This window comes from Melopsittacus undulatus, chromosome 6 (genome assembly GCF_012275295.1).
Source record: "Melopsittacus undulatus isolate bMelUnd1 chromosome 6, bMelUnd1.mat.Z, whole genome shotgun sequence".
NCBI classification, from domain to species: Eukaryota; Metazoa; Chordata; class Aves; order Psittaciformes; family Psittaculidae; genus Melopsittacus; species Melopsittacus undulatus.
Genome location: NC_047532.1, coordinates 51,584,318 through 51,606,946, shown reverse-complemented (window position 1 = coordinate 51,606,946; position 22,629 = coordinate 51,584,318). Strand labels below are relative to the sequence as shown.

Genomic DNA, 22,629 nt, shown 5'->3' with positions numbered 1-22,629 from the left:
GAGAGCCACTGGTGGAGTGTTTCTGTGCCTGTGGTGTATGCCATCCTGCTTTACGTATCAAGTAAGCAGCCTTGCTTGCTTTTGCCAAGAGGCCCTAATGCTTCACCATATCTCCAGTCCTCCCAAGATGAGAAGTATTCCTCACCCATACAGTGGCACATTTCTCTCCCATACCAGTACATCGGTCCTCTCTGACCTAATTGAGACTTTGCTCATGTTCTTAGGAAATCAAATGACTGGACATCCAAAGGTCACTTATGTCCAACCAAGTCTTGCTTGAATGATGAAACTCTTCTGTTCTCCATTTTGATAACATTTCTTAAATTTGGCATGAGGTTTTATTTTTTTTTTCAAATGAGCTTCATATATACAGGCTTTCCTAAAAGCTGGCAGATATTTTTATGATGCTCAGATGAAATAGGGGAGGCCTTTGCCTTGCAGTGCTGTCATCATCTGTGGGAATCAGGGAACCCACAGCCTATTTCTGGCTTAATTGCAGACTTTGATCCTGGATGAGTCACTCTGCCTTAGTTTCCTAATTACAAGAGTTACCACACCTACCTTTCCCCACTGGTGATGATCATGCCTGCTCTTCTAAAGGGTGTACGCATTGGAGCAGCTCCAGCCTAGCAGCTGTGCAGAGCCCAGTGCAGGGTGGCAAACCGGCCCCAGAGCCACTTTATACTGCTGTAAGCATGCTGTTTGTTTGTGCCTTGCTGGGCTGGTTCAAAGCTGTTTTACTTGTGTCTGGGTTGTCACTTCAGTTTGCTACCTGGAGTGTTTCTGAGGGGGGTGGATGCAGGCACTGTGTGCCAGCTTTTCCACCAGGCTCCCCAGTGGAGCAAACTTGCTTTAGTTTCCTTACAGTATTGCTTTCAAGGATCATTCTTTAATTAACCTTTTGAGATGAATAAGTTTCAGATCTGTCAGTTATCTTGGGAAGCATAAGTACACATACTCCACTTCATGCACTTAAGTGCAAAATCTTGGATCCTAATTAAAACTTAACTTAAACTTTCAGATGAAATGTCATTGATTCTTTCTTAAATCTATTTTTATGTAATTCAAGCTTTTATTTCCTCCTGAGCCAAACTGTGGCAACAACCCTTTCCAGAACCCATTTTCCTCCCTACCCCCTCCCTCTGCTCTCCTCCACCTTTGTGTTGACTTTCCTTTGGTTACAAAGACAAAGGGAACTTTTTTTCTAGAGCTGTCACTCTTCCAGCCACAGATGTCCAGACAGTGCTTTCTTTCCACCTGTGTCAAAGTCTATAAGAATAGAAAGAAATTATCTGTAAGTGCTTATTAGCATTTAGCATCAGGACTACTCTCACAGTGCTTATTTCTAAACATTACCTAGCTTGCAGACTAATAATTTTGTTAGATTCTTTGAGGCAGAAAAACCCAGGCAAACAAATAAGACTCCTAGAAAGTATGTCAGGAAGTAACCCTTTGCTCTGCTTCTTTCAATGCCATGTTTTGGACAAATGTAAATAGACTGTTTAATATACTTTTAAATAACACTTATTTACAGTTTGTGTAGAGAACCATTTCTCACTTCTCATTTTACTCCATAAAATGGATCAATATTTAAAAGTAGAGAAAGCTTCAGGACACTTTTGGCCTAAGTGACCTGATAAATGAGAGTTACACACAGAGATGCATTTCAGAACCTTTCCTGAGCCAAATCCTTTTATTTCTTCAGCCAAGGATTTTATTACATACCTGTGCCATCCTTTGTTTCTGGCACCTTGACAAGAGTTAGCCAGCTTGATTGAAATGTGAATCTGGTCTTGATGAAGATTGGATAATACATTCTTCTATTTCATTAGCATGTAAGCAGATGATGCTCTTGCATATAAGGATACTCTTGCATAGGGAAAGGAAATTATGGTACTGGTAGTAGCTCACTGCAGCTAGTTGAGTAGAGATGTTTATCTATCTTGGGAGGGTCACTTCACTTATGTCTAGGTGCATGGATAGTAGCTTTGAGGAGATTGGTTTGTGCTTTGTTTTCCCTTGTGTCCTACATGAACTTTTGTCCTCCCCTAAAGGGGACACCTTGCATTTGGACCTGCTTTGCCATATTGCAGAGTTCAAGATGTGCCTCATACAACTATGTTAAATAATTGCATTTCAAGTAGCCCCTTTCCCAGTCGTGGTTAATGTTTCTCAGAAAGAAGCTGTCAAAAGAGGAACCAAGGCTGAACCTGCTCCCAGGGCAGCAAAAAGGTATTACAGCTGAACACAGAAGCAATTTGATTATGTAGATTAAGCACGACTCAATTTATCATAATCACTGTAAAGAAGCCATTTAATTTTGTACCTGTTTGCATGAGTATTCATTACTACTGATAAGCAGGTTAGCCAGGGAAGGATTTCTCAAGCAGAAATGTCAGGGCTTTGATACCAGTGAGGAGATGCAGATAAAAGCAAGAGAGTGCCATGCAAATTAGCTTAGGTAAAGTTTTATGTGTATTTTTTTATTTCTGGAGGGGTGAAGAAAGGAAATCCATTGAGAAGAGTGCTGCAGACTTTAACCAAGTCATCTTGCTGCAGTGGGTGGGTGGTGGTACATGCTGGATGGATGCAGCGGTCTCCTGGAGCTTGGACGAAGGCTCTCAGAGCAGCAGCATGGGAGTGTTATGAAAGCACCTTCTTGGCCTGTTGGAGAGGAGCAGTAACCCATGTATGTGTTTTCTCACCTGGTCATTTCTTTTCAGATGTCAGTTGAGGGGAGCCTTGAAACAATCTAACCATGAGTGAGAGAAGCAGGCTCTGGGACTCCAGGCTTCAGATTGCCTTTAGCCACTGTTATATGGTGGAAGTAAATTCATAATTAGTCTTGCATCTCTGAACTTCTCTTCATTAACCTAAGAGGATGAGAATATTCCTTTCAAATAGTTTTTTTTGGTGCATCTCTTTAGAAAACAAGCTTTTCTTCTGATTATTTTTCCTTTCCTCTGAGCATTCAGCTTTATTTCTTAATGAGGCCTGGCTTGAACTCTTAATATAGAAACCTATAATTGTACCACAATAAGCTGGTCACTTAATAGGGCTGTAATCTTGTTCACTGATGAAAAGTAGTCGTCCTTTGTTTCCCAGTAGCCTAATAAATGGTACACAATGTATGCAGGAGCTAGTCAGAGACTCTGATAATTTACAATCAGCAAATTGGCTTCCTTCACTGGAATTAATTTAGCCAATACAAATTATTTCAGGAAGTGATTCATTGCCATTTAAAAACACTAATTAATTAGGGTGACTTAACGAAAATTAAAAATGAAACCTCCTTTGTCATTCCCAAATAACCAAATGCTTATTCAGTGTCATTCTTAAGTAACTTGTAGACTCTATTTCCCAGTTGTGTTGGGGCCCTACTCAAGTGAGTGTAGAGGAAGGCCACAAAGATGCCCAGAGAGTTGGAGCACATCTTCTATGAAGACATGCTGAGAGAGTTGGACTTGTTCAGCCTGGAGAAGAGAAGGCTCAGGGGAGACCTTTAAAGCAGCTTCCAGTCAGAAAAGAGAGCCTACAAGAAGTATGGAGAGGGACTTTTTGCAAGGGCCTGTAGTGACAGACCAAGGGGCAATGGCTTTAAACTGAAAGAGGGTAGATTTAGGTTAGACATTAGAAATTCTTCACTGTGAGGTGGTGAGGAGCTGGCATGGGTTGCCCAGAAAAGCTGTGGCTTCACATCTTTGATAATGTGATCTGTGGCAGTGTTCAGGGCTAGGTTGGCTAGGGCTTTGAGCAGCCTGGTCTATTGGAAGGTCTCCCTGCCTGTGGCAGGGGGATTGGAAGTACATAACTTTTAAGGTCCCTTCCAACCCCAGCTATTCTGTGATATCTCTTAAAACTTGAAATTGAATTTCAGTGGGATTTAGGTAGGGAAACAAGTGAAAGACTTGGTTTTGTTGTTCTGCTTTCTGCTGAAATTTCAAGTCTCAATATCAGTGAGAATTTTAACTTACACTTTCAACTCAACTAGTTGTTCAGATGGTGATTAAGATATACCTAGGTAATAATCTAAAGTTTATGAGATAAATACCTGCCTGGAGTGATGAGACCCAAGTTGTCCATTGCCTGCCTCTGATAGCCGCTGTGGCACAGATAGCAGTGTATCTCCAACAGTATTTTCAGAGAGGGCATCTGCTATTTTCTAACTCATCCTTTATTGCCTAGACTAGAGTTGGCCTATAGCATTCATGTGCAGCATCTCCCAGGCTAGTTTTCTTGCAAGTTATTCTTCGATGCAGTACCATGCTACTGCCCCATCCTGGAAACACGATGGTCTTTGTCTTCTCTGTCGTGATTGAAATGCACAGCAGTTTGTGGGAGCCTGAGAATGATCAGCTTTAAAAAAAAAAAAAAAAAAAAAGCAAGATGTGACTTTTATCAGGTTTATTCTACTGGTTTTTATCCCCTATTGAAAATCTTCAAAGATTTCCCTTCCTCCTGTGGAAGCTGTCTAAGCCCCGTGGCATGTGTGCTGTGAAGTTCATAGCTGTCTGTCTGATGGCTTTCTACTCCTCTTGACATGCCCTGTGCTGTCTGACCATTGGCAATGCTTTAAACAAGAAATTTTCTTTTACTATGTTTTGCTTTGCTGCTTCACACTTTCTTTAGGTAGTAAATGTATTTTATTTCTCTTCCATCCTACTTTTTCATGTCTATTGCTCTTACTCATTTGAAAGCCTCAAGTCTTCATTAAAACCAAGAGGAACCCAGAATATACAAAGGTACATTATATATGCATGATTTCCCTCCCCCCCCCAAATTTTAGCACATTACATTTGTATACCAACACACTGTATATATTTTTTTAATATACTGCTTGAAAGCCACTTACATATGCAGAGTAACTTCTGCCTTGCTGATAAAAAAAAGTCACAAGTTCAGTATATGTGCTTCTTTGTGCTGAGCATGCTCATATACTTTCATACCCATATCTCTTCAAATGCTCATTTGGGGCTCTATTTTTTCTGTGGCTTAGGAGAATTAATTAAACAATACTTAGGTGGCTAACAATATTTTACTCCCTGTCACAATCTTTGGAGTCCAGCTGCAGAGAACTATGTAGGTGGGGGAAAGCATACTCTATTATATTCATTCATTATATTGAAAACTCAGTGTGTTGACACTTCATTCTATGTGAAAGACAATCTTGATAATGTGATTATGCAAATGACAGGCTTTAGGAGAATGTTTTTAATTTTGGGTCTTCTGTGGAAGAAGAAAAAATTTGGTCAATGTTCTTTTCTTACTGTTGTTTCCCTGGTTGCAGGGCATCCTTTTGTGCTTTCTCCCATTGAGGGCAGTTGCTTGTTGGACCGCAGTGCTGCTGCTGTCAAGTGTGGGCAGGGGTGAAGGAAGCCAAGCAATTCCCTGATAACCCTGACCTCTGTTCACTGTGCTCCTCCCATCTAGTATGATTGCTTGGAAAAAAATTTATTGCCCCATTTATTTTGCTGTTTCAGGGCTCAGGGTGGCACACAGCAGGTGGCTGGTACATCAGCACCTATGTTAACTCTTCCTTTCCTAGATGCAAAGTAGCTGACTGTGCCGCTGCTGCAAACAGAGGGTATCGCTTTTGTTCAGTTCTGGAAGTTCAGGTCCCCTGTGGTACTGCAGCACTCTGATATCATTCTAGCTTCTATTTTAAGAATAGCTTCTCCAAGAAATGTAGGTGGCTCGGGTTTTTCTTCTTTGTTGGTTTTAAGTTTACATTTGCACTTGGTTTCTATCTCCTCCTGCAAGGTGAGGCTTCCCTCCCCCTCTCCCCTGCATAATGGCAGAAAATTGGTTGATGTTTTTTTGAAGCGAAGGCAGATCAAAGTCATCCATGTTTCTAAAATGAAGGCAGCATTTACACTTTCAGACTTCTACAGCTGATATTTGCTTACCAGTGTGTCTTTTTTAATACCAAGAAAAGTAGGCAGTGTGCTGTAGACAGGACTGAGGTCTTATTAGGGTCATCTCTGTCCTCCATCAAATGAATGACATAGTGGTCAACATAACTCTGAATGCTATTGACGTTATAGTTCCAGTAGCTGATCCTGATTGTGCAGCTGTAGAGATTGTAGAATCAACTAGGTTGGAAAAGACTTTAAAGATCAAGTCCAACTATTATCCCAGGACTGCCAAGACCTCCACTGAACCATATCACTGAGGGCCCCATCTATATGGTTTCTCAACACTTCCAGGGGCGGTGATTCCAGCACTTTCATGGGAAGCCTGTTCCTGTACCTAATTACCCTATCTGAGAAGAGTAATGGAGACAGTGTCAGATAGTGCATTGCAGTTCATTGCTGCTGCAAGCAGAGGTCCAAGCAGGTTCATGTTGCTTCCTAGGCTTTAAAAAAATGAGAGTATCCCAATGCAATCACAGTTTCTATTGCTGTGATACACACAGTGAGCTGGGGATGCAAAGCAGTCTCTCTGCAGCTGTCATTAAACTTATAATGTTTATAAACTTATAAACTTATATGTCTCCTCTTGGGACTCTGCTGCCTTAGTAACCACCAGTTCTTTCTTCAAGTGTGAGTTTTACAACAGATGAACCTGAATCAGGAATACACCTGGAACCTGGACTTCATTCCTGACTTCATCATTAACTCCCCACTGAACCATAGTGTTACAAGGTACAAGCTGAAGTACAGCAGTATGTATTACGTGGCCCTTTTCTGTATTCTGAACAGGGCAACTTAATAGCAAATTACTTCTATTTGGGTGATACTCAGGATTACCCTTATATTGTGGTTGAGAGAGAAAATGATTGGGTATTAGGAAGATTTTTTTTCACCAAAAAAGTTGTCAAGCACTGGAATGGTCTGCCTAGGGAAGTGGTGGAGTCACCATCTCTGGGGGGTATAAAAGACATGTAGATGTGGTTGTCGGGGACATGATTTAGTGATGGACTTGGCAGTGCTAGGTTAATGGTTGGACCCTGATCTTTTCTAACCTGAATGATTCTATGTTTCTGTTACAGGATCCATACAGGTTTTGTTGGCTGAGCCAACATCTGTTGCCTGATCTCAGACTGCAGCTAAAGCTGCTCTCTGAATCAGAGTGTCTCCTACATGAGCAGCTTTTGCTGTCTTCTTATTTGAAGTGCCATCTGCTGAAGTCTCTGGTTGGCACAAAGTGCCAGTGAGATGAGGTCTGAATGCTCTGAGCTAAGCTCAGTAAGTCGGGTAGTATTCATTGTTTTATGAAGCGGATGAAGGGAGTCATTTATGATAGTAGCTGCAGGGGCAAAGCTCCATTTCTCAAAACTTACTGCTAAAGGAGGACTCTGGTTTCAGACTAGCAAGAGTAAAGTCAGAGAGAGTGAAGAAGGTTTTGGAAAGCTGTTGACAGTGGGCTAACCACCTTTGAAGTTGGTTTCAGTGCAGCAGCAGAGTTCTCACACTGAGGGTATTTGAAATCCTTGCTGCTAGGGGTCTGCTGTCCCTGCTATTTGAAGATCGGTCCCTAACCTCAGTCCCTCTAAAAAGTGACGCTGCTTCAATTACAGTTAAAGCAACCTCGTAATATTTTTTTTTCCCCAGTTCTCACAATACTGTAGTTTTGTTTTGGTTTTCTCCTGTTCTTCAGTGCATCTACTGATAGCAAATCTTGCCAGGCCACCACTGTTCAGTAGTCACAGCTCATGAGCTGCATCAACTTTCTACTCTAAACTCCTAATTAAGCAATTTTAATGGCAGGATTAAGTGTTCTACTGAGTTTGAATGAAGTTGAAAAAAAAAAAAGATATTTTTTTTTCCAGGACAAGATTTTGATCAGATAATTTAATCTCTGGGTGAAATGGAAATAGAAGCATTTATGCGCAGGTGGCTTTCTCTGCAAAAGCTTTACATAGGACTGCATTAATGTAGTTATTGCTTGGCTTTGGGCAACTGTTCTCAAGGTTTTCATATGCTGTCTGCCCTTCTGTTATCACTAATAAAACCCCAAAGCATTTTGAAACCCAGTAACTTGTGACCAGCTTAATGCCAATTACATTGCATGTTAGTAAAGCAAGAATTAAGGCTTTTATGGCAGTCCTTGTGAAATCAGCTGCTCAGACTGGTTTTCCAACAGCAACATTGATTTGTATCCTTTTAACTTATTTAAATAGACTTAGTTACCTTTGGTGATGTTCTATCTAATTCCAGCTAATGCTAGATGAGCTAGTTATGCACATGGAGTGAAAATGGTCATTCCTTTGAAAGCAATCTAGTGTATGAATTGAAGCTACCTGGATATCTAATTAGGATATGTAATTATTTTATATAGGACACACAGAGAATTATAATAATAAATCCTAAGGAAGAGAAAGACAGTGTGGAAGGAAAGTTATGTTGAGACATTTAATTAGTACCTTTCAGATGGAAAAGATACTATTAAATTTGGGGCTGTGCGAATGAATAGAGTTCACTCTTGCTCAAGGTGTTTTGAATTCTGTGAGGGAAGAGCTGCTTCGAACAGTTACATCTCTTATGCGTTATTGTATATCATAATCACTTCTGAAACTCTTATCTAGATGGTAAATCTGGAGATAAGTGAACTGTTTGGTGCAGTACTGGATTTTCTAGTTTTACTTTAGTATGTCTGAAGTGAATATTAAGGTAAGCAGAGAGGTATAGCTAGGGCAGCCTTGGGGAGCCAGTAGATGAGACAGTGCATTGTTTCCCATTTATTTATAATAATGAGAGATACTAGAGGGAAGATAAGCAGTGCTACATTTACTGGGAAGAAAGATTGGTTCAGATCCATTAAATAAATAAAAAAGTTCCTTTCACCTCTAATCTGCAGATAGCACATAAATTAGCTCCTGCAGGAGGAGGACAAGCTGCTGCATTCCTCCTCACTATTGGCACTAGCAGGGGCTCAGCTAACCAAGTCTGCCAGTGTAAATTGGGCATACATGATTTTTTTTTCTTTTACCTTCCTAGTTTCTAGGTTGATTAGTTGAGACCTGGTTGCCTTTCTCCTCTACAAAGAGTGCGCTGGCCACGTCTCTTCCAACCATCAGATAACAGCAAGCTAGTCTAGTCTGGGGAGTATGTGCTTGGGGGATGTCTTGACTTATTTAGGGTGAAATATACTTGATTAAAATAGGAGGTTAATAGTGCTTCTGTGCGTGCCTTGCTTCACAACTTTCATGTTAGCTCCAGCATTTGAAAAGATAAATTTGGGTCAGCAGGAGTAAAAAAAGAGGAGAGAAGATGAGCTGGAAGTGAAATAAAAATGTCCTTATTTAGTACAAAAGGATTCATCTCACTGTCAGCTTTCTGTTTTTGGCTTTCTGTTGCTTGGCTTGACAATGCAAAAGGAGAAATTTAAATTGTTGGGAAATGAATGCAAGCTGAAGTAAAACAGGAGTTAGCAGCTTGTGGAAATTTTCTTTAGTGTTAGAGCAGGCAGCCTGCACTGGGAGCTTGGGAGTGTTCTTTGTTTCAAAACTCAATAATATATCTGTTTACCTTGCCAAAAGTAAGCAAAGACCCACACTGTGAAAATTCACTTTGCTGATGCTCGGATGTTTGTGTAAGAAAGATACTGCTTTAGAGATTTCTTTTGGCTTAATGTTTGGCTAAATTATGGTTGCAGGGTGAAGGGACACAATTTGGCCACTGCTTTCCCAGAATATCCTTGAATGCAAACTCTGACCCTCTCCATTGTCTATTGGTCGCCCTCTGCAGCCATCCTTCTTCCTGTCATAAGGCTCCTTGTTTTTCCCCCAAGAGCAGAGCTGTCTGAGTGTGGAAGTGAGGACAAGGGCAGTCTCTTCCTCAAACCCACAGTAATTACTAAGTCTTCAGCTTCAGCTCTTCATTGTGAACCTGGGAATTACCTATTCTGGAGTTGGGAGGGGAGATACGAAGGCACGTTTTATTAAAGATGTTTAAAATTTCCATTGTTTGTGAGCAGATTTGAAGGGGGTTTATGACGCAGACAGTTGTGTTCTCACCTGGGGTTTTGTATTAATTTTGGATAACGTTTGAGTGGGGAATTTGAGCCCATTTGACTACAGATAAGAGTTAGTGAAGTAATGAATGTGATGCATGCCAAGCTGCATCATCTGTCTCTCTGTCTGGACAAATGCATATTGTGTATGTGCCCTGTGTGTGTCTTTTGGGGTTTCTTTTTTGTTTAGGGTTGTTTTGGTTTGGGGGTTTTGTTGTTTTTTTTTGGGGGGGGGGGGAGGTGTTTGGTTTTGTTTTGGGAGGTTTTTTTTTCTAGAGGTCATTTCTTTATACTGTCTTTTGTTTCTTCCTTGGGCACTATAGCTAGGGTAGTGGATGATCATGAACTCTTCACAGGAGCTTTTCTGCTTATGATTGTAGCAGCCTGCAAGTCTTCTGTGGCAAGAAATAAGTAATGTGTAGCCCTAACAGAGGACAGTTACTTTTATTTTCTTATATCTAGTATATTTTGCCTGATATTGCTCACCATGTCTTCTCTGAAGCATTTGAGGCATTGTCAGGCAGAGAGAATAACAGGGTGTACCTTCCTCACTCTCTGGCTTTGGCTCTGTGGTGTCTGAAGGGTGAGTGAGTCAACAATAGCATTTCTTCAGAAAAATACCTGAAATCAAGGGATGATGAAGCAGATTAGCTAAAAAAAGAAAATAAAGTGCCAGAAGTGTTTGTTTGTCTTCCCTTGCTCTTTGTCAGCAGAGCTCAGGTTTATATTCTAATATTTATGTAGCTGAAGGATATTATAAAATCAAAGGTATTGTGTCGCAACACAAGGGGGTTTGTGCACTCCTGTAGTCCCTGTAGGAAAATCACATGACTTTTTCTTTTTATATACTTGAGTCTTTTTAAACTTTTGTTTGTTTGTTTTTGCTGTTAGTGTCATAGGTAGCTTAATGGATTCCTTGATTGTCAAGCTCCTCTTTTTGGTGCAGTAGTGTTAGTCTTCTCAAGCACTCAAAATGACAGGGAGCGTTAAAAATAGTCATTTCAATTGGAGATATCTAGAGATAATTTTTTTTATATACCCACTGTGTGAAAATAACTTGAACAGCAGCAGAATTATCCATTGTAAGAGACATGATTTTACTTGTGAATTGGATTTAAAGATAAAATCTGCCAACTTCCCAAGTCATGGATTTCCTATTCATTGCTCTGTTAAGATTAATCTAGAGCAAGACTTAATCCAGAACAAAGATGATTGAATTGTCCTTAAATGGTGATGTAGAACATTGCCCAGATCTCGCTTTATTGAAAGCCTTTTTTGGTTTTTCAGTGCTGAGAAATCATGAGCTTAAGAGAGCTGCTTGTGAGTACATCATATGAAGAAAGATGTTTTTTCCTCATTTTCTGGCTCATTAGAAAGTGAAATGCTTTCTGGGTTTTTTTTTTAGAATAAAGTTGTGAGGAGGTGTTGCATAGAATGGGGTAAATCTGTGTAGTATATTAGCTACAAATTTTTGTCATGCAGCAAGAGCCCCTCACTCCACCTGCAAAAGCCTATGATGGCTTAAAGGTATGCCATTAACTGAGCCACTCCTGGCTCTGTGGAGTGGCTGGCAAAATTAAGTAACTTAGTGAGTGTATCTTTGTTTCCTCTTTGGGAACCCAGAGAAGGACAAGCTCAGGCTCCACCCCAAGCCCCTGGGGCAGTGTGTCCAGCAGACCAGAGGTAAGATCCACCACTTCTGTCTGCTGCTGCCAACTCACGAGTGTTCATCCTAACAACAAAACTGTGCTTTTAAGAATTAATGTCATATTTTTATATCTGTCCTCCACTAGGAAGTGTGTAGAGCTGTCAGGTTGTCCTAAATCTACAGTTACATCCTAGAATGGAGTAAGAATGTAATCTGGTTTTTGCTCTTTCAGAGGGCCAAGGAGAGAGTGGCCAGGGAAAGCATCTAATTCAAGGGTTTCCAGGCTGTAACATGCAAGCTTCACAGCCCCTCAAATCATTCCAAGTCTCCTACCTGAGACCGGCCTGTGATCAATAACATTTGGGAGCTGGTAACACTTCAGATGCATGTACCACATTTAAAATTTAACAAAAAAGGGGGTGGAGGGAGGAAAAGGCAGCTTGCTGTTTAATGGCCTTGCTGTAGGGATGCTGGCAGGTAGCATACTGTAGCAAGCTGTTCCCTGGAGTTTAGGAATGTATTCAAGGCCAGGAGATTTAGGAACTTACTAATGGCACTGTAGCTTCAGGCCTTGCTGTTAGCTGGCAGTCACCAAACAGGTAAGAAAGGAGCAGTCAGTCCCATGTTGGGCATGCATGTGTTCCCTGTGCAGCATCTCTTTCTTCTGGCTAGAATGATTTTGACCTTCTGAGTTAAACTTTCCCACTTAATGATATTTCCCTATTATTCAAATTCTCAGCTGATTTGCATGCATTACATCATGTTTCATTTAGGATTTGTTACGGTCAAAAGCCAGGGATAAAAGAGAGTGGAATAAAAGTTTGGTTTAATAATGAAATTTTGTGGGACTGGAAGCTGCTGGGACCAGTTTGGACCAGTCATGGGCAAAAGAAATGTGTTTTGTCCACCATTGCAGTCTTCCCAGAGCAAAAGTGGAGGTCTCTGTCCGCTTTAGAAGAGTGAACTAAACCGGATCGTTCCCCTCCATACACCTACGTTATCCTGTAATGTGCAGAGTCAGCTCCTGCAGTGTCCTCGGCAGTGACTCTGCTGCCCAGCCGCAATGTCCCACTATCTGGGACAGCCCTTGGGCAGGATTTTGTTTGCAGCATCCAGAGCTAAGTGGAATTGCTGAGAGTTAATCTAGCTGGGTAGTTTAAAGCAAGACATAATCATAGTTATCAGGTTTTGTATTAAAATGCCCTTGATTTAAGTTCTCATTAAGTTTAGCAAACTGTCTGTAGAGGTGATCATATTCTGGTTGGAGAGGTGTACATGGGTGGAGCAGGGCTGCATGTCGTGCGGTTCCCCTTCCCTCTTAATTCTTCTTGCTGCTTCAAGAAACAGTCATTTGCTGTAAAGCCAGTGATTGAAAATGACTGTGCAAAACCCCATCAAAGCCGTGCGTGCCCTAGAGTCATTAAAAAAAAATAATATAAATAAATCTAAAAGGCACCTTGGAGTGAGTGAGCTCCTTGGAATGCCAGGAGCCATTGCCTGTGGTTTGCTGGTGTCCCCAGGCAGGACCTAGTAAATCTGTGCCCAGAAAAAAAAGGGAGAAGGGATGAAATTGCTCTCTGTGAGGTTCATAATGATGATTAACTGCTGGCCTGCTGCCTGATGACTGTCACTGGTTTGCAGAAGTGAGACAGATCTGGGAGAGGTGGCTGCAACTGTATAGCTGGGAAGTTGTGCTTTTAATTGCTAATTAAAGTTTCTATTTGCATATGGGGTTTTTCTTTTTAAAAAAATTACATCATTTACACAAGAAACTGCTAGCATTATTTCTAGCATGCTAGCAGAAATTGCTAGCATTTATAGCATGGTCAAGCTAACAACTTGTTCTTGCTGCATTGCTGGTACATCTGTATTTCACCTTAATACACCTGTATTTTGCTTTCCCATCTGTTTGGGGTTTTTTATGACTTCTGTCCTGACAGCCCTTGTTCTTGCAGTCCTTGACTCCCCTCCCATGCAGACATATGATCCTGTAACGTTTTCCTTTTCGTCTTTGTAAACAATAGGCAGGCAATATCATAGCATAAATCCAAAGTCAAGGGAGCTTTGCAGATTCAGCTTGACAGCTCTTCTCTCTGAATTATTTAAAGGCCATAAACAAAAGAAAGCCAGCCTATCTAGAGCTTCAGGTGACTTCTCATCTGATATTGTGGAGCATGGGCGAGTCCTGCTAATTTTTCCTATTTAAAGCTATGGCATCCAGTAGAATAGCAAACACAATTAGAATTCAGGGACTACCTCCTGGTATTCCTCAGGGGGAGAGCAAGTTGCAGGGAGGTGAATGAGCAAATCAAGGAGAAGGAAAGTGGAAGATGAATGAAAAAATATGGAATTTCTCTCTAGTAAGAATTGTGTGTCAAGTTTGGGGCTTGGGATTTCCTCCCCCTTCCCCATCTCGCAGTCAATGAATTTGTCTGACATACATACTGGGTTTTCTTCTGAATTCAGTCTCAGTCTGTGGTGGTTTTTGTTTGGGATTTTTTGTTTTCTTGGTTGTTGGGGTGTTTTTTACATTCTTTGTTTTTAAATCAAAATTGCCTTTCAGTAGCTGAATGACCCAGTGATTTCTGGCTTTTCAGGTGTGTTTTTGTTATTGGTTTCACTCATCCTTCTGGATTCGGGCATGTTTTAGATAGATGGGATTAGGGAAGCAGACAGCAGAGCACAATTGAGTCCTCTAGATGATGTGAAGTTTGTTATTACCTTTTGAATAGTTAATTCTGCAGAACAAAGTAGGGAAGATGGCATGTCTTGCATTTATTGTACTAAAACTGTAAAGCTGTACTCTCATTATTCTTAATACCTAAGACATAGCTGTCTTCTCTTCCCACTCCCTTCTACTCCCAGATAAATACAATGGAGAAAGCATCAGCAGTAGTAGGATATTACAGAAGCAACCACATATGTATCATCTGTACCTGTATGATTTTGTTTAATGAAGTTCTTCACCTTTTATGTACAGTCAGACCTTAATAAAATTCAGTTTACTGTACTGTCTTTTTCAATAACAGCCAAACAATTTGGTAATCAAGGTTGGTATTTTTCAGTGTGGCCTGACTTTGAAAACTGACCTGGAGAAGCTTGCAGGCTTCATATATCTTGTTTTAGAAATTTCCAGCATCTTTGAGTTTACAAATGAAAGATTGCAAGGCTGCTCAAAGTTCAGTTCTGCACACTTTTGCATGCAGTCATAATAGGTTGACAGTGACCACACTGGCCGTGAGCCAGGCCAGCTCTAAACAGTTGTTGGCTGTTGGTGGGAAGGAGATGGTTGTGCTGGCTAGGGGAGGATGTTTAGCTCTGCTGCACCATCCTTACCTGTGTTTATCCTGTACCACAGAAGCAGAAGACAGTAAAACTTTTTAACTTAATCCTATGAGTTGAAGAATGTGTGCAGGGAGAAGATTTAAGTGTAACTGGAATAGTATCTTGAGGAGAGAAAGCTTCCTGTTTTTCAAGACTAGAGAAGGCTGTGTGGTTTGGTATGGCTAGTCCAGCATTGTCTGCATTGCAGAAAGTTTCAGGCAGTGTTGTGCTTGATCCTGTTCCAGCATTAGCTGGATTGGATGTTGGAGAGCAGCAGGTTGTGTATTTTCAAGATTAATGGAAACCTTTGTTTTACTTTAATTAAACTTCCATTCTTTAAATCAAAGTTCTCTTTCCTAAATAGGTGTTTGTTATAAATAGGCATAGGTATAATTTCATGAAGCTTACATGCATGCTAATGTTCGTGTTTGTGCCTTGATTTTTCTCTGCGAAAAACAATTTGTCCCTTTTATCTCAATGGGTCCTGGTGATTTCACTTTCGTAGCACACATATGTGTTGCATAGCAGATATAAGAAATACATATCCTGTGGTGGCTTACACAGCTGCAAGCTGGGGGCACCTTGCAGACAGGTACTCTCACTCAGTTTCTTAGCACCAAGCAGTTTGCTGCCCTCTGGATGGAAGCAGCCTCCAGGGATGAGATATTTTTGCTCTCCTGCTGTGCTTCATTTCCCTTCCTCTTGCTGTAGCTCTGCTCACCCCGCAGATGTGTAATCCCCTACCCTCCCTGCCTGCAGCCTAGCTGGAAATGCAGCACCTATGTGTGCTGTCATTCCCATCCCCTTAGACAGCATCCTCAGTGCTAACACTTAGGCCGTGACTCTGTTCCTGTTGCTAGTAAATATAGAATTCCTGGCTTAAAGAGAAATTAAGGCTTTGATTTTTGTCGTTGCCAAACTTCTAGCCCACCTAGTAACACAATTAGAAGGCTTGCAGATGCAGTGAAACCATCATACTACTTTTCCAGCTGGCATGAGTAAAACATTCAGAATAGGTAATGTGTTTTGCAAATACTGAGCACTCAAGTCCCCCTGCAATGTTATTCAAAGTCCTGTTAGCAAAACAGTCAGCTTTTTAACGTGTCCAGAAGTTTCAAAGTTGGTTGGTTTAGAATAGTCTAGTATGAGGGCTTGGGCTTGGTTTGCTGGTGGGATCCCACTTAAAAATGGATGGGTATGTTCAAGGAATGTTATTACAGTTAAAGCACATGAATTAAATGTCAGAATTCTAGTTGCTTTAATGTGATGCTTTTTTGCATCTCTCTCAGGCCAGTCTTAGAGACGGAAGTGATATTCATTAGGACAGTGCAAAGAAGCTACAATCAGCAGGAGGGAGGTCCAGTTTAGTAGGTGTATTGGGTTTGTGTGGCAAGGTTTTGGTAGCTGGAGGTGCAAAGGTGTGGTTTCCATGAGAAGCCTCTAGAAGCTTCCTCTGTGACTGATAGAGCCAGTGCCAGCTGTCTCCAAAATGGATCCATTGCTGGCCAAGGCCGAGCCCATCAGTGATGGTGGTAGTGCCTCTGTGGTAATATGTTTAAGAAGAGGGGAAACAAAAGCTGCAACAGAGAGGAGTGAGAGAAACAGCTCTGCAGGCACCAAGGCAGTGAAGAAAGAGGGGAGAAGGTGCACCATGTGCCAAAGAAGATATTCTCCTGCAGCGTGTGGTGAAGACTGGTGAGGCAGGCTGTCCTCTGCAGCCTATGGAGGTCCATGGTGGAACAGAGATCCACCTGCAGCCTGTAGAGGACCCCATACCAGAGGAGGTGAATGCCTGAAGGAGGCTGTGACCCCGTGGGAAGCCTACACTAGGTCAGGTTTCTGGGAGGACGTGTGGCCCCATGGAGATAGGAGCCCACACTGGAGCAGGTTTCCTGGCAGGACTGGCGACCCCATAGGGGATCTGTGCTCAAGCAGTTAGGGTAGAACTACAGTCCATAGGAAGGACTTGCATTGGAGATGCTTACAGAGGACTGTCTTCCATGGGAGGGACCCTGTGCTTGAGCAGGGAGTGTGAGGAGTTGTTCGCAGGAGGAAGGAACAGCAAAAACAATGTGTGATGAACAACCAAAATCCCCATTCCCCAGCTCCCAGCACTGCAGGGGAAAGAGGTAGAGATTTCAGGAATAAAGTTAAGCCCAGGAAGAAGGGAGGGGTGGGGAGAAGGTGTGCTAAGATTTGGATTCTATTTCTCAAGATTCTACTCACACTTCTAATTGGCAATAAAGTAAATCAGTTTTCCCAAGTCAGGTCTATTTTGCCCATGATGGTAATTGATGAATGATTTCTCCCTGCCTTATCTTGACCTATGAGCCTTTTGTTAGCTTTTTCTCTCCCCTGTCCAGCTGAGGAGAAGGAGTGATAGAGCAGCTTTGATGGACAGCTGGCACCCAACCAGGGTCAACCCACCACACCGGGTGTTGTCCAAGGAGACAGCAAGTGACAGCTCCCTTCCCCAAAGAGTTGACAACCAAACTGTATAAAATTAAGAGTAGCAGTGTATGAATCTGTTATCATTTTTAAACAAATTGATTCTCTCAGTCCATGAGCCATTTCATGAGTTCCTGCCAAAGTGTTGCCCTCTTGCTGACCCAGACAGCCAAACTTGGCTTGGCTCCCTTCATCATTCCTGGCATCTCCTATGATTAACGCATTCTCCTATGTTGATTGCTACTATCTCTGGTTGTAATGCATTATCTTTCTTCCATTTTTGCTTTGAGGGAATGGTGTCATGTGAGGGGTTTAGCAAGTTTTTTTTTCCAGCCTGTGCCACTATCACCGGCCACCATGAGTTCCTACCAGTTACACTGCTGCAAGACTTCTTTCTCCAGAGGTTAATTTGGGGTTTTATCTGCCCTGTCTTAAGCCTACAGTAGCTTTAATACCCTAGTATTAGTCAAGCCTTTTTCTCTCTTGCATTAATTAGGTGAATTCTGTGCTATGTAATCTTTGTGCACGCTATGTCTCAGCTTGGGAGCCATGCAGGAACTGGTGACTTTGTGAGTACTCTCATGTAAGCAACACTTTGTATGTCCTTCTGCTTGGAAAAGGAACGCTCTGCATCCTGCCATCATGAGACAGATTTCACATTGATACTTGGGTCCTTTAAGCATAGAGGTCCACTTGCCAGAGATGTTGAGGAGTTGATCTCTTCTTGGTTTCAGTGAGTCTTTGAAAATCCATCCAGCTTTGCTGAAAGACATGCGCTTGGATTAAAGGGACTGACAGTAGGCATTATCTGTGTCTGAAACATTTTACCACATAATTGGGAAACCTAAAGTGTTTCCAGATGTAATTTTCATACGGAGCACAGTTCATGATTTTGGAATATTAAGAAAAAAACCCAAGGCTGGACTTGGCCCAGTGTGGGCTGCTTGGCTGAATTCTAGATGGCTGCCAGGCGCTGTCAAAAACAACATCCCTGATAGTTTGGGCAAATCAAATTGGCTGTCAGCAATAGCTTCAGTCCTAGGAATCAGTGTTTACCACATGGGGGAAGCAAAACTGCTGAATCTAAAACTGCAGTTTGGGGGCACAGACGAACATGCCCTCCGAACTGGTTGTGTGAGTGCTACCATTGTCTGGGACCACTGTGAGGGTCATCTCTTGGATATGGGAAGAGGGAGGTGACAGGTGAAATTCAGGCCATGCATTTCAGTCTCTGCATGGCCTGAAAGACTGGTTAAACTGTAGGTTTGTAGGAGAGTGAGGATATTGGGACACCTGGTATTTTTCAAGATTAGTAACTGTTCAGCATGTTGTGAGCAGTGTCAGTGTCATTCAGGAATTTCTCTTCTCCTGTGCTCCTGGCATGAGAGCCTAGTGTGAAACTCCCCAAGGGTTAGGTGAGTTATTGAAATGCTTGGGAGATATCAGACTCTCGTATAGGTCTAGGACCTACAACTTCTAGTTAAGTATCCTTTATCCAATGTGTTTAGATACATTTGAACCATGGGATGGGAAGGATCATTAAGTGTTCTTCAAAACACTTGGCTGGGTGTTATGTTTGACCCAGGGTGATCAGCTTCACCCTGCAGTCTGTTGAAGTTTAGAGTTGATTTTTAGCATGCCTGCTGACAGTGATTTGTGCCCCTCCCTAGTCTGTTAGGGGGAGGAACACACCTGGAACAGATTTCTCATCAGCAAATAAGTAGATACTGCAGTTCAGGAGAGGAATGCTTATAAGGAGAGTTAAATCTCAGTGGTATTTCTCCCTGCTTTTTCTCTTCAGCACTTCATTGTGAACATCAGGATTAACCTTGGGCAAATCCACCGATTGTGTTGCCTCGGTTTCCCCACATGTCAAAGTAGGATAATACTTAGCTACCTCACCAAGGCATTTGTTGCACTCAATTAATGTTGTAATGTGTCTTTGGTTCCTCTGATAAAATGTGCTGTGTGAATGCTAAGTTGTTTTTACTGACTGGACTGTTAATTAAAAGTGCACATATAAATGATTTATTGGCATTAGAGAACTAAGACTTAATAATTTAAAATATTAATGTCAGGGTGGTTGGGTCAATTTTAAGCCTGTATCATTCAGCTACTTAGAGACTGAAACTAATGGCACTGGGAGAGGAAGGGAGGCAGGAGCTGGACCAGCAATAGATTATTTCATAGACTTTCTATGGAGGGACTGATTTAATACCAGGATCTGAACTTCAGGGAAGCCACTGGCAGCATCAGTGGTATGTTGTGCTTCATAGAACACAGGAGATGTATCATCTAGCAGTGGTATCTCTTATCCCAGCTTGGAAACCGTTTGTCAGCCTTCTAAAGAGCAGTGTGCTCCACTTCAGCATGGCACCTGACATGCAGTATTAGCTATTGTGTATCAGGAAAAAGCATGAAAGAAAGGGTATCTGGGGAATGTGCACACCTGCAAGGCTGCTGATGTGGGTCACTTTCTCCTGGCGAAAGCTCCTGGCCCATCAGCATCTTGTTGCTACAAAATAACATGGTGTTTCAGTCTCTAACTGTAAGCTTTCTGTCTCCCTGTATTCTTTTATCCTCTAGTTTCTATCTAGGCAGATGTGGGAATGAGCTGTAGTTGACAGCCCAGTCAGGGACCCAGAGGAACAGTGCAGTAATGAGTTCAGGGACCTACAAGTACAGAGCTGAGAAGACAAAGAGGCCTGTGGGAGCAGATAGAGCAGATAGATTGGATACTGGAACCAAAGTGGAAGGTTAACTGTCATCTGTTCCCTTTCTGAATCCAAGGAAGGTGTGCCCATCTTGTACTGGTGCTAACATGCTGGAAGCAGAAGGGTTGGAAAGAAAAAGGAACTGTTCTGTAAGTAGGATTTTCAAAGGTGGATTTACAAGGGGAGGGAAAAGGACATGAGAAGACGTGTATAGTACTGTAGAAGAGGCAGTTGAAACTCAAGAAAAAGTGCTGAAAGTAGGGTTTTGATGAGAGATGACATGCAAGGGACAATGATCTTGCAAATACAGAACCCCCAAAGGATGTGGGACATATGGTTTGGGAAAGATGAAAGCGTTCCTGCATGAACTAGGAAATTGCTGACTCAAGTGTGAAGAAGATTCAAAAGAGGGAAATAAGCAACTGAGCAAAAAGGAGAAGGAAGAAGAATAGAAGGTAAAAGGGATGGGAGAAACACGAGTGTGAGAGAGGCATAAGAGAACCAGCTACTTAAACAAATTGAAGTTTGCTTTTCACAATATGGCAAGGAGTGTGTTGTAAATTAAAGAGGACCAAGGAGCTGGGAGGCACAGGAAAGGATGTTTTATAGCATCTCTCAGGAGTTTCCTGCCAGCGTCCATTCCTTCCCCGTGCAGCAACTGGGAGAGGTGGCCCTTGCTGTGCTTCAAGACTGGGCTGTGTAGCACTCATGGTAGGCTCTGCTTGTAAGGTGTATTGCTTGTCTTGTCTAATTCATGGTAGCTTGGACTGAAAAGGTTTTTCGTATTCTGCTGATTTCTGTTTATGTTTCTGATCGCTGATGGTTTGCCATTGGTCTGCACAAAATCAAAATCTAAACCTATGAGATTTAGGTCCTGTTTCTGAATACTTTCATGTGGGTTGTTGGCTGATTCTTCAGATCATGCATTTTGTTTCTATTGTGGGTTTAGAAGGGAGGCATAAGCAATGGGGCTTGGGTTTGCTACATACAGCAGTGGTGGGCAGGGCAGCATGACTTTGGCTGGGAGAGGGAGATTAAATTCATCACCTCTAGCATGATGTAATGACTGACTGCAACAAACAGAAAAGAGGAATGTGTCAGCGGTAGGAATGCAAGTCTTGGATTGTGCAGTTGTCAAGCAATGTACATCATTGCATTATGTAGAATTGCCAAATGAATATTAGGAAGCTTTAAGTATCAAGAAAATAGATGCTAAAAGCTGTTTTCACCAAACTAATGCCTAACCATTTCCTGTGGTTTTGCAATATTGATGCTAATGTTTTGCATGTTTATGTATCCTTTTTTTTGTAGGCTTATTGCAAGCTTATTTATATACTGCTGCTGCTTTGTTCAGGGTCTTGAGCATATTGTTTATGGGGAGTGTCTGAAATCCCAGGATATACAACCATACGAGAAGTAGTAGAGACCTTGTCACAGTTAGATGGGCAGTGAAGCTTAATATTCTCACATATAGAGGAGGAGAAGACTTGCCTTTGGTGGGAGGAGAGTTAATGCCAGCATAATTTGTTTTTAACACATATTCCTACCTTACCTTATGGGGAGTGTGCAACAGCCGTTAAAGCTGTTTGCTTTGCTATAGATGCAGAAAAATAAGTGTCTGACAAGTTATTTTCATCTTGAATTCCAAATAAGTTAGGTGGTCATCAAAACCAGTTTTGTTCCAAAACAACTGAAATACAGAGGCAATTGTGTGTGTGTAAGGTATCGAAAAGTCCTTGGGTGGGCTTTGCTGGCTGGCTCTTCTGCCTTTGCAGAACTTTCTTTGCCCTCTTTCCATCAGTCTTGGCCTCTATTTCCATCTTGAGTTGAGAAGACTGTAGAAACAAGCAAATTGTTGTCTGTGTGCAGCACTGTACACATGCGTACTTCTGTTTTCTTCCAGCCTGGTCTAGTTGCCTTGTTGATCTTGTTTTCTTGAGAGCTGCATGCTGAAAAGAAAGGTCATGCTATGCTAAATCACTAAAAAGTGATTTCTCACTTGGCTGAAAGATAGCTTACTACTTATTTGAGTGTGTCATTGGAGCACGCCTTGGGCTGCTTTCCTCTGGGCACCCATGTGCTGTGAATACAGAGACCTGGGTTTATATGATAACAAATAAGCTTCCAGTTATACAGCATCTTCTTGTGCTGAACTTGGTCTGAATAGAAGTAGAAAAATGCATTGAATGTAAAATCTGAAAATGAGAACACTGCTTCTTCAGGGAGCAGGAAAGAGCGATATATTCATGTATTGAGAGTCACGGCTAGAAAATAGCAGATGTGGAAGCATTTTGATAAAAGCATCTGTGGTACAGAGTTTAAGGACTGGAATTGAAAAAGGAGGGGAGGTGCTGGATTTCTCCCTGAGCACATTTCCTAGCAAGACATGCTTTATCTTGTGCAGAAGCTGCAGATTCTGTGTGAGGGAGGGTGATGAAAACACTAATTTGTTTGAAAGCTTTTTTCCGCTTTATAATGTGTCATTGAATTCTTACATGAGAAGAAACTATATGCCTGTGCATATGATTGTAGTCAAGCCTT

The 22,629-nt window shown here is 41.8% G+C and overlaps 1 protein-coding gene and 1 non-coding gene across 3 annotated transcripts in view; both read left to right on the top strand.

The window, feature by feature from the left end:
- The window catches only part of COP1 (COP1 E3 ubiquitin ligase), a 130,474-nt gene that overhangs the window by 96,360 nt on the left and 11,485 nt on the right, over nt 1–22,629 (top strand). The gene's annotated exons all lie outside the window — the stretch shown is intronic.
- LOC115946737 (small Cajal body-specific RNA 3) lies at nt 12,460–12,595 on the top strand. Its single transcript, XR_004080778.1, has one exon. It is a non-coding gene; the product is annotated as a small Cajal body-specific RNA 3 (non-coding RNA).